General features: G+C 40.3%; 1 long non-coding RNA gene across 1 annotated transcript in view; it reads right to left on the reverse strand.

Moving 5' to 3' along the window:
- The window catches only part of LOC121663309, a 60,511-nt gene extending 47,092 nt beyond the window's left edge, over positions 1–13,419 (reverse strand). The window contains exons 1-2 of the long non-coding RNA XR_006015596.1: positions 13,298–13,419; positions 1,736–1,831 (exon numbers count right to left, since the gene is read on the reverse strand). This is a non-coding gene — a long non-coding RNA (uncharacterized LOC121663309). The remainder of the gene's footprint in view (positions 1–1,735; positions 1,832–13,297) is intronic.
- Positions 13,420–17,253: the final 3,834 nt, after the last annotated feature.

Below are 17,253 nucleotides of genomic sequence, written 5' to 3' on the forward strand. Positions count from 1 at the left end.
GTCAGAGCAGCAGCGGAACCATGAAATCTTCCCGCAAGTCGTTCCCTACTAGCATCATACCACTTTAGCTTCCACATCATCATCCCAAAAACTTTATCGAGCAAGCTGCCCCACATAACAGCCCCTGCAATCAGACAAGTTTTCCTACAGCAAAGCAGGTACTAAACAAAGAACCCTCCCTTGCTATGTGTGCATAGGGAAACCATATTTTTTGCAATCACTCTTTATTTTTCATGAGTGGAATAAAATGGCCAAAACATTTACTCTCCATGAAAGAGCAGTGAGCATGCTTGTCATTTTGCAGCAGGATGCTGAGCTGCCAGTGGAATGGCTGCTAGGGCTCCAGGCTGCATTCCCTCCACCCCTGTTAGCATGTTTAAAGCCATGGAGCACAGAAACCACCACCCTAACGATTCACAGCTAAGTACATGCACTGTCATTTATTTTCCAGCAGTTAAATGAGGCCCTTTCCTCAAAGGTGATGCAGTGAGTGGTTAAATTGAGGGCATGACTTAAGAACGTTCCCCCAGAAAAAGTAATGATATGCAAATATGAATGGAGTTCTCAATTTGTGGGAAGCTGATATATCTTTACTGTATCACCTGGCATGCAGCACTAGAGATTAGAAGACAGAAGACACTTCAGAAGTGGGCTGGTGCTACAGGCAGCAACAGATTGCTGCCATTAAAATGACATTTATCAGAACACTATCAAAGAGTCTTTAATTTCAACAGTGAATAGCTGGTCCTTGGTAAGATTCTGTGTCAGAAAATATAAAGAAATGGCCAACAGCCACAGTCATACCCACAGTACTCAGCTAGTTATTATGACAAGCAGCAGTTATAACAACAATCTTGTCTCATTTCCTCCAAAATATAATCCTACCGCCATTAGCATTTGCTGTGTCCTGAGAGTGCTTCATCTGAACCACTCTGCAAAAGAAAGGAGAGGACAAGCAGCATTTACCCATAGAACAAGATAAATCCAGTATCACAATCATTTAATGAGGACTACAAATCCTACTAAGTGCTTTTTCATTTATAAGCCCTAGATAAAGGGCAGGACAAAGTGTGGTTTCCCTCCAGAATGCTCCAGACAAAGACAATGCCAATTTTGGCCTCATGACAATATGTTAATACAAGAGTATCTGCAATAAAGCCTTCACAAAGAACACCACAGAGTATATGTTTTAGTGACTGTGCCACAAAACTGGTGTGGTTTAGCAGCATAATTCCCCATCATTATAGTCATGCTTCAGTGAGGTGCAGTCATTTTCCAAAGATAACACTCTTAACAGTATTATTCCATTTCTTTTATGCTGTGTAATAAACAGGAGTTTCAGTTACTTCATTTGGCAGATGCTAGAGCAGAACCAAGCCTGTTTTTCTGCTTTACAAAACATTTTCGTGTGCTGTTTTCTCCTTACCAGATCACTCAATGGGACATTTCCAAGTCAATCTTTACATTACCTGGATCACAATAAAATACATTAAAGATAGAGGAAACAAATTAGATCAGAACAAACTATAAATTAACTCCTACACTCCTCTTGCCTAATCTCTTGGATTTGAGGTCCTGCAAAAACAAAGTAACTAGAGCTATTATTACAGGACACAGAAGAATCATGCTCTGCTCAGATCCAAAGATCTTCTCCAGGTTCTCTCACTAAGAAAACAACTTGCGGTATCATCCTCACACAGTGACTATCACAACATCTTCAAATATCAATACGCACCTGGAGAAACAGAAACTTCTGCTGAGATAAATCAATGACAGAAACATAGCCCAGGCTGCACCCAGCTGGCAGCACACGCAAGCTTAGATTCACATTCTGCAAATACAAATGAAGAATAAAATTACCTCCAGGTTACCTTTGCTTACCTCTCCCTCCTGTCCCACCCAGACTCCTTCCTAACAGGCAGCCTTCAGCAGGAGCCCAGAGCACAGCCTCATCCACATGATTCCTTACCCATTCAAGGGTTAATGTCCTGCACTGAATGTTCAGCTCCACTGTGCTTCTGTAACTCAGAGCCTTTCTAACAGGTACACACAAGGGTTAATTTTATACATAATTCCAAAATTAATTTCTAGTCTCCAGGATAGCACTGAATGAAGAACAAGAGTCCTGTTCATATGCCAGCTGTCTCGAGCAAAACAATCACATTTATTGCTCCCATTTCAAAAGGCAAAAAAAACTCCACTACCTTCTCTCAGAGTTGCTTACAGCTTTGCTTTCCTCTTTATCAGCTATGAAGGACTAGCAGCCAAACACATGTCTACCACTTAAGTTGCAGAGCTCCCGCTTCCCCTTGTTGGCTGACAGAGTGGGACTCAGGAGTGGAGGCTTTCCTGCTTCTGCGCTTCCTTTGACCTCAATCTCCCCAGCAGCCACACCAGCCCTGGCCAAATCATTTAGATTACAGAAGCAGGGACCCAAAATCAAGGGGTATAGCTGTAAATTTAAGAATTAGGCAAAATGGTCTATTTTACCTGCCAGTGAATGCAATAATAAGAACATTTATCTGCATTTATCTGCAATTTCCCCATTGCCAGAATCTGCCAAGAGGAATCAACTTGTATGAATATTGTCTTTATTTAGATTGACTTGATAATTCTTCTTGTGCCTATAGCCCATATCTATCTATGTACCTCCAGTTCCCTGTACAGTGCTCCAATGCAGAGAGAAATAACTTGCTAGGAGCTTTAACCACACATTAGTTTGCATTATCAGCACAGACATGCTGAACTAGTGAACCATGGACACTCACCCTCTCAACCCACTTCAAACACTGCAAGAGCTGATAAGAGACTTGCCATCCAGACTGAGAGACAGCTGAAGTTTATTTCCCCTCTTCCCAATGCAATAGCATAGATTCTGTTGCATTTAGCAGGGTAGTGCAGTGTCACATCAACAGGACATGATGAGGGGCAGTGTAATGGCACTGCAGATGGGCAGCTGGATTTGTTGGTAATCCCTATTCCAGTGAGCCCTCCAAGGGGATGTCTGTTTAACATCTACACTCTCTCCATCAATTAGTATCACTTTGACAAAGCCATACATATGCATATGTGTATTTTCTTTCTACATATGCATGCCTGTCTGAACTATGTGCTCAGCAATCAATCCGCCTTTAAAGTTCCCCATTAAATACAAACTCCTACATCTTCACACTCTGCTTTACCTCATCATGACTACGAAAATCCCTTTATGATGACTAAACTGGCCTTTTAGCAGAACAGTTCATCTGATGGAGGAGGGAAGGGGACATGAGGAAGACACCAACAGTGCAAGTCAGAGTTAGGAAACAGGAAAAGTCTTTGCACCCTTTAAAAAGGTTGTTAATTATAATAAGCCATCCTCAGCACTTGAGAATTCTGAGAAAAAGCTTATTACATAAAAAGTGCTTGGCAAACCTGGTATCTCAGGTTTCCCACTTAAAGGTTTCAGAAACTCCCATCCTTAGAGAAAAACTGAAGCATTTCACCCTGATTTTTCCCTGAGACAGGGAGTGATAATATGGCTTATGTGGTTATGCAGAGATACTCTGATTTCTTAAAATCATTTCTGTAGATTTGTCAGTACAAAATGTTCCAGTAGAGTGAGAACATGGAGGAAAATACTATTTCCACATGAATGAGAAACACATCACTAAATCTGCTCAAACTGGCACAAAGAAGATGAAAGAGCACAAAATCTGGGGTGAAGCTTTTTTCCCCCCTGAATACACAATTCCTGTATTTCCTGAAATGCCATAGACTTGTAACAGGCTTACAAAATTATGTCCAAATTTTTGTCCAGCTTGAAATAAAAAGCCCTGATTGACAGCAAAAATAGGTCTTTCCTAGCAATCAGCATGCTTTGTTTTTCAGCCTCTCTTCATTTTGTGGACAACAGCCCAGATTTTGGCAGATTATTTCATTAGGGGAAGCTTGCAGTTTAACTAAACGTGGCTTTCTCGTATTTTAAGCAGACTTGATGATTCATCTCCAGGAAATCTGTATGAAAATCTAGAGTTATGGCTGATCAGACAAAATGAAAGGTGCACATCACTTGATTTTTACCACTGACACTATTGTATCTTTACACACATACAGAAAATTTTAAAAAAACCCAAAAAATCTCAAACCAAGTCTGTTTCTTTACTTATTTTCTTCCATCTTCCTTCATGACACTTACCTCCAAAGACATGCACTGCAATCCACTTATCTGCAGAAAGGTAGGAAGAATCCAAGCTACAGTCAAGTACTATGACTCAGCTGCTGCTTTATGAAATTTGATGTTTTCCATTCACAGTAAATTTTGCATAAACCTTTTTGTGGCTGTGTTTCAGCTCCCAGCATCCTGCTTAGATACAGCGGGTCTGTACGAAACAGTCTATTCTTGCCAGTGGCAGAGGGTAAAGAGGGGGGAAAAGAGTTTTATTAAAGAATTTATAAATAGTTCAATACTCAGTCATAAAGCCAGGCTTGCCAAAGCAACTATATTTGTTCAGTGTTTGATTGTTGGCAACATCTCAGGCCTCAACAAACCCTCATATGAACAACTTTAGTTTTCTAAACACCAGTGAACTCAATGGGGCAGAGGGCAAATTTCTCCCCCAGAGTAGTTTTAAAGAGACCTTGATCTCTTTTTCAACTTCAGTAAATACATGATACATCTCTAACCCTACTACATTATTTACTAATTGACTGGACCTATATTTAGACAATTTGCTACAACATATGCCCTAGGTAAATAAATAACTTTACCTGAATTCTCCTGTTCTAGATGCCCACCCAGAACTTAGGGTCCTGTATCTCCTCAGGTGTGAGACACAATAGGAGAAAACACTTCCTCCCCCAACCTGGGCTTTAAGAAACAGGTGATTTAAATGTAAGCAAGCTTAAGTGCTATTTCATGCCCCACACCTGATCACAATTCTTTCATTTGCCCACAAAGTGGAGCAACATAGTGACTCCATTTGAAAGATGAGGTTTAATTTGTTCTGTGAGAATTTTTATTCTTTCCTAAAAGAAACAAAAGGGTTCTCCCCACCCTACCATCTGCAATTTTCTTTGTAGTCACTGCTTTACTTAGTCAAGGCATTGCTGGGTCAGACAGTCACTTTAAAACTAGAAGAAACCAGGTGCTTTTTATATAAACATAATTAAGCAATTTAATGAAAATCTGTTGAGTCCACCTCTCTCTGAGAATATGCAGGGCTCAGCTTGGTTTATTTCTGCTCGTTTTTCAATGCATGCTGCACTTAAATGTAACTTTGCTGTCACCAACAGGTTGCCATGAGAATTAAATATTTTTCCTTTTTTTTTCTTTAATTTTATACCTCAGGATAAAAATACAAATGTGACTCACCAGACTTGCTCTTAGTGAGTATTGTTTTTAATTTGTAAGTAGACCTGTTAACTTTGATGCAATTAATGATGATTTAGTAATCTCTGACTAAGAGGAATAAATGTAGTATGGGAAGGCAGATTGAAGTTGCTGCTGTTCAAAATACTACAGACAAAGAGAGAACATAATTAAATTATCTATCTGATTTTTCAAATTGTAACACAGAGATGCATCACACAGTATGTAACTTCTGGTTTCTCAGCTTATTCTTCTTTTTTTATGAACAGAATCATCTGTATCCACTGCATGAGACAATTGATTGGTTTCAGTATAACTGGATGTTTTGCCAGCCTTCACCGTGCTCCCACTCAATATGTCATGTAAAATAATGTGCTGAAAACTGGCTGACCTACCTGTCTGCTTGGTGTTTATAAGGAGTTTGTCTCCATGGTATTTCAGTTCTTTATCAGAAAACAAAACAGGAGATACAGGAAGCCAAGGAAACCTTGAAAGGAAAGCTATAACAGTGATAAATAAGATTTGATGGCCCAGACACAATCCTGAGAGACTAATGGCATGTCAGTGCTCTCACCCCGCTTCCTGAGCAGCCCTGGGAACACCACAATTCTCTCCCTGCTTCCACCTTGCTCAGGGCATTTATCCTGCTCTCCCCTCATCATAAGCACACCACATACAAGAAGGCTGAGCTGCCAAGCACTAGGGGAGAACAGAGCTAGGGTGGGACCCATTACCACCTCCATCAAAACTCCACCCTGTCCAGCCTGCTTCCTCCAGGGTCATATCCTGGTTTCGACTGGGATTGAGTTAATTTTCTTTTAGTACCAGGTATAGTGCTGTGCTTTGAATTTAGTGTGAAAATATGTTGATAACACAGAGATGTTTTGTTCTTTGCTAAGTAGTGCTCACACTCAGGGATTTTTCAGGTTCCATGCCCTGTCAGCACAGGTGCACAAGGTGGGAGGGAGCAGAGCCAGGACAGCTGACCTGAAGATAAGGCAAGAGGGATATTCCACACCATAGAATGTCATGTCCTGTATATAAACTGGGGGAGTTATCTGGGAACTGGTGATCACTGCTCAGGGATGGGCTGGACACCCATCAATGGGTGGTGAGCAAATGCGTTGTACATCACCTGCTTCTCTGTCTTTGATTTTTTATTCTCCTCCCCAGAGGAGGGAAGGTGGGGACTGAGCAAGTGGCTACGTGGTGTTTAGCTGCCAGCTGGGATTAAACCACAACAGACATTAATACAGACACAAAATGCATCAGCTAAATCTTGAAATACTTGCAGGAAGCTGCCTGGTAGCAGCTGTGTACAAGAGATCAGTCAGTGCACTGGAAAGCTGAAGAAACAGGCTGTGTATGGAAGCAGACGTTAGAGAGCACTGGGCATTGAGATCCAGGGCTCCACATGCTACTGTTGGGGCCAAGTTGAATCACTTCTAGGAATTGTATCCTGAATTCGTAGCTGGGACAACTCCATTTGTCTTGAGTTAGCCTGGTGTTTTGTCCAAGGCCTAAGTACCTTTTGTACAGAGCACTCACTTTATCATGCACATAAGGGCTGAAGAAACATAGAAGCAAAATTAAAAGACTGGAACAGAAGACTTAAATTCTCACTTTCTTTACTCTCTCATTTTGCATCTGATCCAAGTTCAAGTGAATAATAAGGTAAACAATTACTATATTCTGTAGTAAGAGGCACAATCTTCTATATATGACTTTGTTTCAGCAATATCTAAGGGCAGCAGAGAAGAAAGAAACTTTATAAAATCTGGGCTTATATGTAACTTACCTAAGAATTTTAAACCACTTGCTTGGATTCTAGGGGTCTAGCACATATTAAAATATAAGGAAGTTAGCCTTATGGGAGTTATGTGTTCCTGCAAGTCTCTTTAAAGGCTCAAAAGTCAAACTGGGATCAGAGGCCCACAGACACCCAGACTACACAGCAGCTGCTTCTACTTCTGCTCCTCACTGGCCTCTCTGAGTGGTGGTGCTGTGAGAGTCCCTGCAGAAGTTCACATGATGAACAAGAGGGTAATGTCACAGATGTTGTCAGAGTGACAGATGGCCATGAAGCAAATTTTTTGATAAAGAAGTGGAGGTATCCAAGGAATGTGCCTGATTAAGAGACTTGCTGGAAGGCTGAAGCTCATCCCTATGGCACCTTCCTACACACAAGGCACTCTCCAAAGCAATAGAGCAGGCTGTCTTCTGCACAGGTGAGACCCAAAGCATCCCTGGAGCTTGTCAGCAGGGCTCGCAGCAGGGAGTCCAGTGGATCTGTCTCCTCAGATGGCCTTTAAACCACAGCACTTGATACAGAGTTTTTATAGTTCTGCAAAACCAAAGAAATTAGTGCTGTCTCTTGCTTTTCACGACCCTTAATCTACTTTGATTTGTGTTGGCTCCTTAGACAGCTGTCTCCTCTGCTTGCCCACTCATACTGTAACCAAGTTAGGGTGTAATTCCTAAAATGACACAGGTCACAGTGACAAATAGGCCTCTAGAAAGCACGTTATACCATAGGGCTTAGTCCTTTTGGCAAACAGAAACAGGTCATGGAATTGAAGCGTGTGTACACCAGGTTAACTACATCTGCTGCCAGGTCTGTGAGGACAGAAGCGATTAAGTGACACCAGTACTGCTAAAGTGGTACAACCTTTATGTTTAGACAAGGTTGTAGAACCCTCCAGCACCTGCTGCTTAAAGGGGCATCAGGACAAGAACAAGAAGAAAACGGGAGTAGGTGAATTTCAGAGCTGTCACGTTAAAATGGCCTCACTGCTGCAGCAGCTCCGTGCTGCAAGCACACACAGCTTGGTGTGCTTGGGAAACAGCTGAACACCAGACAGAACAAAAACAAACAAAAAAAAGGAATTCACTCACCACCAGGAAGGTTTTCCCTGGTGTCCTCAGCTAGAATGTTAACCTGGATGTCTTTCAGGATAAATATCTCAAGAGTTATTTGTACACAATGCTGCAGTGTTTACCTTTTGATTACAGATCTTTACACTCTGTCCATTATTATTGAATGCCAGGATGAAAGGCAGCCTAAGGGCCTGAATGCAATGTTCTGTCACAAAGAAAATACAGCGAAAGTAATGGCAGGCTCTGAAAGTAGAGATATATTAGGTTGGAAAGAAATACGAGCACAGTTATCAGCGTTTCTTTTGCAGTGTTTGGCTTTTGGTTTAAGATTCATGCAATTTTGCCTTGACAGTGACATGTAAAGCCTGGATTTGGATATAAATTGAGGACACGGGTATAAAATTCTCATGACTAATTTCTGCCTCTTGCATTTGTGTCTGTACAAATAAAATGGGAATTACAGGGGTGTTATTCTACATGTCTTTCTCTCCAGAACCACAATGAACATTAAACTGTGCTTTAAGATATCTAGAACCCTGATTTTTAAACATCCTAATGACGTTTAATTTGTGGTTATACTACTCATGTTTCAGTACTCATACAAATATCTATGATTTTTATTAATCTTCTCTTCTAGCACTGGAATATAGTTTACTCCTTAGTCTGCTGCAAGAGTCATACAACTTGTTTGCAATTTTTATGCTCATGTTCCAACAGTCCAGATTTGGATTTTGAAAGGCCAAAGCCTGGGGCCCTTTTCAGAAAGCATTTTGATGTGTCACCTGATATAGATGATTAATATTTTCAACACGGTCACTTGTGAAGTCTAGACAGCAGCAGAGGTGTGCAAACCTCTCTTTTAAATTGCATCGTGATTACCAGATGGTAATCAGAACACTTTCTTCCACTGGCCAATTTTTGGCATGATTTTTAAAGAAAAACCTTTCCACAGAAACTTATTAATGTAACTACACTGACTGGTTAGTGCAGATTACCTGTAAATCTTGAGTTTAAGGGAGGTTTTTTTGTTCTCTTTTACAGCATCTCAGTGCTTGCTGCAATACTTCTAAGAATACCAAACCCTCTAACTACACTTAAAACATTCTACCTGTTAGATCCACTTGAAAATCGTCCTGTCATAGGCCAGTTAGGCCTATACCACAGCACCATCTGACTTCAAAGGACAAGAGAAAAACTGACCTCAAGTAAATACAACTGCTTTACATTTAAGGGTAGGAAAGCAGGCAGTAACAATTTTTCATATAATCTTGCATTAGATTTAATTCTTATTAATAAGAAATTAGAGTCATTAACACTATTAAAATCAAATTACATTAGCAATTTTCTATCAAGTCATATATGAGTAGTTAAGTATTGATATTTGTTTTTCCTAACGGGATTCAAAAGTCTAATTAAAAGTCTCTCTTTTGTGGTTATAATGGAATGAATCTTTATGAAAAACAAGATACTTCTAGTAGTCAGAGATGGCATATTCCCTTAAATATCATACTTCACAACTGCCTTCCTCTTCAGCACTTTAACCAAAAAAGAAAATAAAATAAATTTACTTGGTGCTGAAAGAGCACAACTGTGAGTCCCTTTCTCCTCTTCTCATTCCCCTCTCCATGCCCAGTTGTTTTACAGTTTGTAAGAACTGAGTAGTAAGGACAGGTATAACAAAACCTTTTGACCCTTTAAAATAACACTAAGAGCAGGATTTTGCAACATTGTTCAGTCATGTTTATGAAAGCTTTATTGTGAACAGAGTTGCAATGGAATAAATTATTCCTCTCAAGAAATTGAAACAAGAAAGAGCAAAAAAACCATTTTCCAGACAGCTGCCCCACACAGTTTGTCAACACCCTATGTTTCAGCACAGCTATTGTAGCAATATTTGGCTAGATTAGGCTGGTCTCAGTTCTATTTTCTAAGCACAACTGGTAATAGATTGTAAGCTAAAAATTTCCATTGCCACTGGAAGCTTCCCTGCTCTAGAGAAACACACACTACCTTCAACCCAGTTAACATTTCTGAGAGACACCTTACCCTTGCTTCTGTTGAGCATTGAACTACATCTGTGTAACAGAAATGACTGGTAAGGTGAAGAGAGATGGCAGAGGTAAGAAAGCAAAAACACCAGATATTCAGGACATTCAGGACCTCCAAGAGCATCAAGAAAAAGATTAAGTAATTATGTGAGTACAGCGCACCAGTAAAATCAGCCATTCCTTAACAGCCTAGGACTTATATTCCACCTGTGGACTGAATCATCAGTCATCCTATCCTGAAAGAAGCCTGTCCTTCAGTTATGCCACTTGTTTTGCCACTGATGATATATGGCACTGAGTGTTGCTGCTTTATTCTTCAAAAATCAGAGCACTTTACCACAAATTGCAAGTATAAAGTGCTCCTCAGCATGCTGGCTTTGCTTTTCCTTAACATGTACAAATCAATGACAGGTTAATGCTTAGTTAACATTTATTAAGAGCAACATGGTTTCAGAAAATTCAGACTAAAGGTGTCAATTAGATGACAGATCCTTCATGAAAGATGAGAGAACCTCTGTGTTGGGCAGATACTCTTACGCTTTGCTGTCAATGGTTTATTAGTTACAAGGTCCCAAGTGTCCAAGCTTATCAGGAATAAGAAAAGCAAGTATGAACTAAAGGGTTCTATTGATCCTTTATTTCACAGAATCTCACTAATGATGAATGGAATCAAAATAGTCCAGAAATTGCCGATTCACGCAGCCTTACAGTGACTACCACAAAGTAACATAGCATAGAATGGTTTGGGTTGGAAGGGACCTTAATCTCATTCCAAACCCCTGCCCTAGGAAGGGGCACGTTCCACTATCCCGGGTTGCTCAGAGCCCCGTCCAACCTGGCCTTGAACACTTCCAGGGATGGGGCAGCCACAGCTTCTCTGGGCAACCTGTGCCCGGGCCTCACTACCCTCACAGGGAAGAAGTACTTCCCAACATCCTATCTAAACCTGCCCTCTGTCAGTTTGAAGCCATTCTTCTTTGTCCTGCCACTCCAAGCTGTTGTCCCAAGTCCATCTCCAGCTCTCTTGGAGGCCCTTCAGGCACTGGAAGGGGTTCTAAGGTCTCCCTAGATCCTCCTCGAGGTAAACATCCCAAGCTTTCCCAGCCTGGCTCCAGCCCTTGGAGCATCTTCATGGCCTCCTCTGGACTTGCTCCAGCAGCTCCCCATCCTTATGCTGTGGCCTCAGAACTGGACACGGTGCTCCAGATGGGGTCTCACCAGAGCAGAGTAGGAGGGGCAGAATCCGCTCCCTTGACCTGCTGCCCACACTGCTCCTGATGCCCAAGACACAGCTGGTTCTGGGCTGTGAGCTCTCACTGACAGGGCAAGCTGAGGTTCTCCTCAACCCACACCCACAAACGTACAAGTTCTCCTCCTCAGACACAGCATCAGGGAGTGAGCAGTGTGAGGGAAGCCTGCTAAAAGCCTCTGGAAGGGCAGCCAATCTATATTCAAGGTCACTCTACAAATCAGAAACATCAATGTTGATTACAAATTAAATTCTCTACTGTCTTTTATGTTGGTGCAGACACAGACTGTGTGAAGTGTCTGACATCCTGTACATAATTACTACTAAATCTGATTGAGAGAGAGTCATACACTTGAGCAGTGTACCCACTTGAGCTTTGTGACAGGACAGCAGAGAGTTAGCATGCTTGACTAGGCAGAATCTTACACCCAAGGGTTTTCACACTTTTTCAATTTGTGAACTCTCAACAGTTTGCTAGCACAGGTGTAAACCCAGTGTAGCTGCCTGAAAATGCTCTGGCTTTACCTGTTTGTGCCCTGGAGATCAAACCCCACAGCACAGATGTGTCATTTTGCACAGCTATGAAGGGCTGCACAAACCACAAAAAGTCAGCAGGAACCCAGATATGCAAGTTTAATCTTAGTTCAGCCTTTAGTCTGAATTTTCAAATAAAAGCATGCTACAAACGACAGTCAATATCCAGAGTACAAATCCATCAAGCACAGAGCAGTTTTAGAAGCTTCATGCTACCACCTTACAAGGAAGAACATCTTTGTAGAAATGACCCATATCTTTGTGTGGACTGACAAACAGATATGACTCTTTCTCTTGCCTCCAGTAAGACTCACTAATCAGTACCTCCAAAACCATCCCCTAAATAAATATCATAAAATCTATGTTAGAAAAGACATAATGCAAAAAATAATTTTTCCCCATCTTCTTTTTGTCTGTTCCAGACTCACTTTCTTTCACGGCAGAAGAAGTAATGATGATAATCATCCTAAACCTGCAAGAAGATTTCCATTACATAGATTTATTTTTCAGTATGTACAGGACTGAACCTGACCTTAGTTTATCAAAACCAGGAATGTTAGGAATCCCTTTTGGTGTGGGAGATTTGTTCTTTTTTAATCATTACCCATCAGTAGAAAAAAAAATCCCTCAGCAATAGAAATAAATCAATAAATTGGACTGCCAAAATTTTTAAAAGGGGAGAAAACCAGATCTTTTTGCAAAAACAGGGACTGTAAATTCTTTTACAAAAAGGTACTACCAGAATCTCTTCTGCGTCTCAATCAAAAGGCTGCAAGCTGCAGCCTTGAATTTCAATTGGTAAGATGACATACAATTAATATGATTCTATTTATGTAGTCTAATCAAAGCGTAAGAGAACAGGAGAAACAAATGTAACATACTGTGTGTCTTCAGTTTCAGCCTGGGATGCACTGAAAGAGACCATTAGCATTTCAGTACCAAATTCACATTAATTTCCCTGCATCTGCAAGTGTTCCCTCCTTTCTCAATATCATCATGCCATCCTGAGCCAGAGGCAGCTCTTATCTCTGAGGTGTTTACAGAAACTGCCAAGAACACATTTTGTTCCCCTCTGGAATGCACCAGATGATATATCAGGTGTCAGATTTTTCTGGCAAAGTTTCCCTAAGGGTAGATCATAAAATCTTCTTTGTTATATGTCACTCATCTCATATTTGACTACCCCCTTCCACTGCTCCTCCATTATTCTTTGTGAAAAAAAAGCCAAAAAATACCTACTGGAAGAACAATGTTTGCTCCTGATCACACTCTGATGTCTTCACTTTGTGTCTCTGCATCTTCTACAGACAAAAAAACCTTCAATGCTTCCCTGCTCACCACATGCACCTGACTAAAATCTCAGCACACAGTGCTGTGATCCCGTTCTTTGTTACAGTTTTGTTTCATTGCAGTGACAATGGATTTCTGTCCATCTGGATTACTGAAAGCTACAGAGAACAAGGGGAATATTCTGCAGGGAACAATGGTGCTTTGGTAAAAAAAAAGAGAGGCATTAAGATGACTAATAACTCTTTTCTATACCCTATAATGCACAAGCGTAGTTACTTTTCTTAAATAGCTCCCTTTCTTAAGAAGCCTGTTCTTGGCATAATAGAGCTCTGCTATTAGCTACCCAGCTCTGATATATCACCACATCAGGAGATAAAAAAACAACAGCCACATAACAGTGAACTGACAAGCAGACATATTTCTGAACATAAAAGGAACACATTTATGTATTCTGATCTTATGTATACAACTTATTTGTGTTTTAAACTGGGATTTGCCTCAAAAAACAGGAAAAAAAACCAAACAAAAAGATCTTAAAGTAAGGACAGATCTAAAAATGTTGAGAGAATGACAATTTACTACTTTTTTCTCAGTACAGCACCATATTCATAGAAACTATTGTTTATTGCTCCCAACCTTGTCTATTTTTTTCCTCCTAATCATTTTATTATAGCAATTGATTTATTTTACTGTACTAGAGGAGGTACCACATGTCCCTACGCTCCTTTGCAAGGTGAGACACAGGTGGATACGTTAAAGCCTCAAAAGAGAAGCTGGTTTGCTGCACCAGCTGCTGAAAAACACCACCAGTTGCTGGTTTGATGGAAGAATTGTCCATAAAAGCAACGACCCCCAAAAGGAGCCATTTCTTCAGCTCCAAGACCCTCAGATTGAGCGCAAAAGACACCCAACGTTTCATGCAAATTTATTTCATTCATTCATCAGATGGCTTGCAGACTGGCATTACAAAAATTCATCACCATTTACCAGAGCTGGATCTGTCTCTGTGAGGATCCAGCCACAACCAGCACTGTGCTCAGTATGGGGCTGCTAATACAGAACATTAACAGAGCGTGGGTAATGGTCTGTACCACTGCTCAGGCTGAATTCCATCCTTTTAACTGCATGACAGGTCATTTGGTACTGCTTCTACTCCCCCTTTGCATGAGAATAATTGTGTAAGCTCTCAGATCAAAATCGTGCCTGTTTGAACATGCACGCCAACAAAATCTTCCTTCTCTGAACCTCCCAAACAATATACAGAAAGAACTGTTAGATAATGCAATAACATACTCCAGTAGTAGCTTCTATAGAATTCTTCACACAATATTTTCCCATAATTTAGTCTGATCTGTCTGTGTCTGACTTTGCAGTTCAGCTCAAAAGTTCATCCATTCTTAGTGGCTTAGTCAAAATTAATTTTCATCCTATATGTGAAATGAAGACCACGAAGGCCGTTGTGCTGTGAGACGTAACATCCTTTTACATCCACTACAGTTGTTACTCCTACAGAGTACAACATAGGTATACAACAAGCATGTAGAATGTTAAATGACACATGAATGAATAACTCTCCCTCTACACTTAATTAATTAATCAATTTTCAAGCATATAAGTAAATGTTAATAGCAAAGGTTTAATGTCAGTGCATAATAAATAAACTTAAATATCACTGGCATATCTTTTGAAACATCAAAGGAAGGAAAGGAAAAAGGAATTGTGAAAGTGAACAGTTTAAAAGAAAATGAAGTTTAGGTGACCTAATTAAAGGCTTTTCCTCAGCTACAAAAAGACATCAAAGTGCTGCTTCTGAAGTTCTTTTGCCAAGCCAACAGCCTCAAATTAAAAGACTGTATTAATTTCAAGGAGTGAGTCAGAGAACTACTACTGTAAGAGCCTTCAGTCCCTCTGTGTTGCCACAGAAACAGAACATTATGGCTAGTTTATAATCCAAGTGCCCCATTTATATAAGAGAATTTATTTTTCATTTTCACCTTTTCATTTACTCCTTCAGATATGTAAGAAAGCCCCTCAGAAATTAATGATGCTTCTCCCATGACTGACAGCTGGAGTTTGGATGTCAAACAATGCTGAGTTTACACTGTTTATTCCTAATGGCTTTCTGCAGGAGCAACAGTGTATTTGCACAGCAGAACAGCCAGACTGGTGAGCCTCTGGCAAAGCTGGGCTGAGGTCCTCTGAACCAAAGCCAGGATCCAGAGAGTGACCAGAGCTCCAAGCAGCAATGTCCCTGTGGGTGTGCACAAGGGAGGAAATGCTCCCACTGCAGGAAACATCCTGCTGGCAAGCCCAGATGTCACCAGGAGTATTTAGGGGACGCCCTGGGCTGTCACCCACGTTTGAGGCACACTGGGCGCAGTTCAGAGCACACCTCTGCCCCACACATTGCTTCGGCCAGTGAGATGATTTTGCCACTGGTGCTTGCTGACTTTACTGCCACGATGTTGAACCTGGCATAATCCAGCTTCTAACATAAACAGAGGAAAATGGGGATAGATGAGCTGGTGAAACTCCACCCAAATAGTTCCTTTCAGGACAAAATTGACATAAGCTTTCATTCACTCATCCTGTGTACATTTTGCTGCAAAGGACACAAACCATAAATTCTACACAAATTCAATATATATACACTATGCTCAAAATACAAGTTAATCAGGTTGAGTGCTACCTTCTTGGAAACAACTAGCAACATGTCTTATTTCTATGGCTTTTAATGAATATTCTAAATTGAAGAAATGCATAAACATAAGGGTAATTTACATTGCTAAAGTTAATCAGTTTCCTTATACATTTTATGCATCCGCATGATTTTTCATCTGTATTGCATAAATGCATCTTCTCATTTTTAATATGCATATGTACATCCAAACACTCTACTTGTACCTATTTGCTTTTACAAATTTCTAGAACCACACCTGTCTCAAGATTTAAGAAGTCTGTGGTTTACAGGAAAAATTATCAGCAGAAGGTTGTAAAATAGTTACAGATTCAAGGAGGCATTTAACTTAGATGTGAACTTGCCCTTTTGTAACTCAGTTTTTCTATCAGTAAAATGATAATAGAAGAATCTCCTCCAGAAGCTGGCATATCAGCAAACGTCCAATACAAAGGACAACTCCATTAAAGATGGTAAAATGTTAGGTAAGAAATTTGACAAGGGTACAGAAAATCTTCACTGATTAGCATTTGCAAAGGTCCCCGAGATGCAGAGATGAAAGGTCTTCACTATGAAACAAAATGCGTATTTGTTATTAACATCATTCTACATCTAAAAGCTACCAAGTCCACCCTAAGTAAATACTAATGAACCTTCAAACATTTCTCTAGTTCATTCCAGCACAAAATCAAGGTCTTAGCAGGGTCAAGAGAATTAGGTACCTAACAAAACAACTTATGGTTGTTTTCTCAAAAGGGTTGACCTTTACCTAATTTTGTTTAAACCACTATACATCCAAGTCAAGTCCCCATCACTTTACACAGGTAGAACTAGAAGCAATATAAACTTCACCTTTTAATATGCAACATTTCATTATTTACAAACCAACAAAAGAGGTTTAATAATATAATTTGGGAACTGAAGCACGCCAGCTAGTTGAAGGGACTTTTTTATCAGTGAAGCTGCTATTAAAGTGCCATCAAAGCATTTTTGACTCCATAGAATTAATCATGAAATCTGTTCCTGCCAGCTCACTTATCATATCCGAAATATTAATTTTGAGCAAAATTAAATTGGACACCTACCGACAGCAACATTTTGCCCTTCAGAACTCCCCTTCACATTGATTTATTAACGGCTGCCAGAACAGTGCACCAGAGCAATTTATTACTACTTTCTCGATGTTTCCCTGTGCTTACAAATAGTTCTCCAGAGTGAAAGGTGCTAC

The sequence above is a fragment of the Corvus kubaryi genome, unplaced genomic scaffold (assembly GCF_017639235.1).
Source record: "Corvus kubaryi isolate FWS band 111438036 unplaced genomic scaffold, C.kubaryi_AGA036_p1.0 37270, whole genome shotgun sequence".
Classification (NCBI taxonomy): domain Eukaryota; kingdom Metazoa; phylum Chordata; class Aves; order Passeriformes; family Corvidae; genus Corvus; species Corvus kubaryi.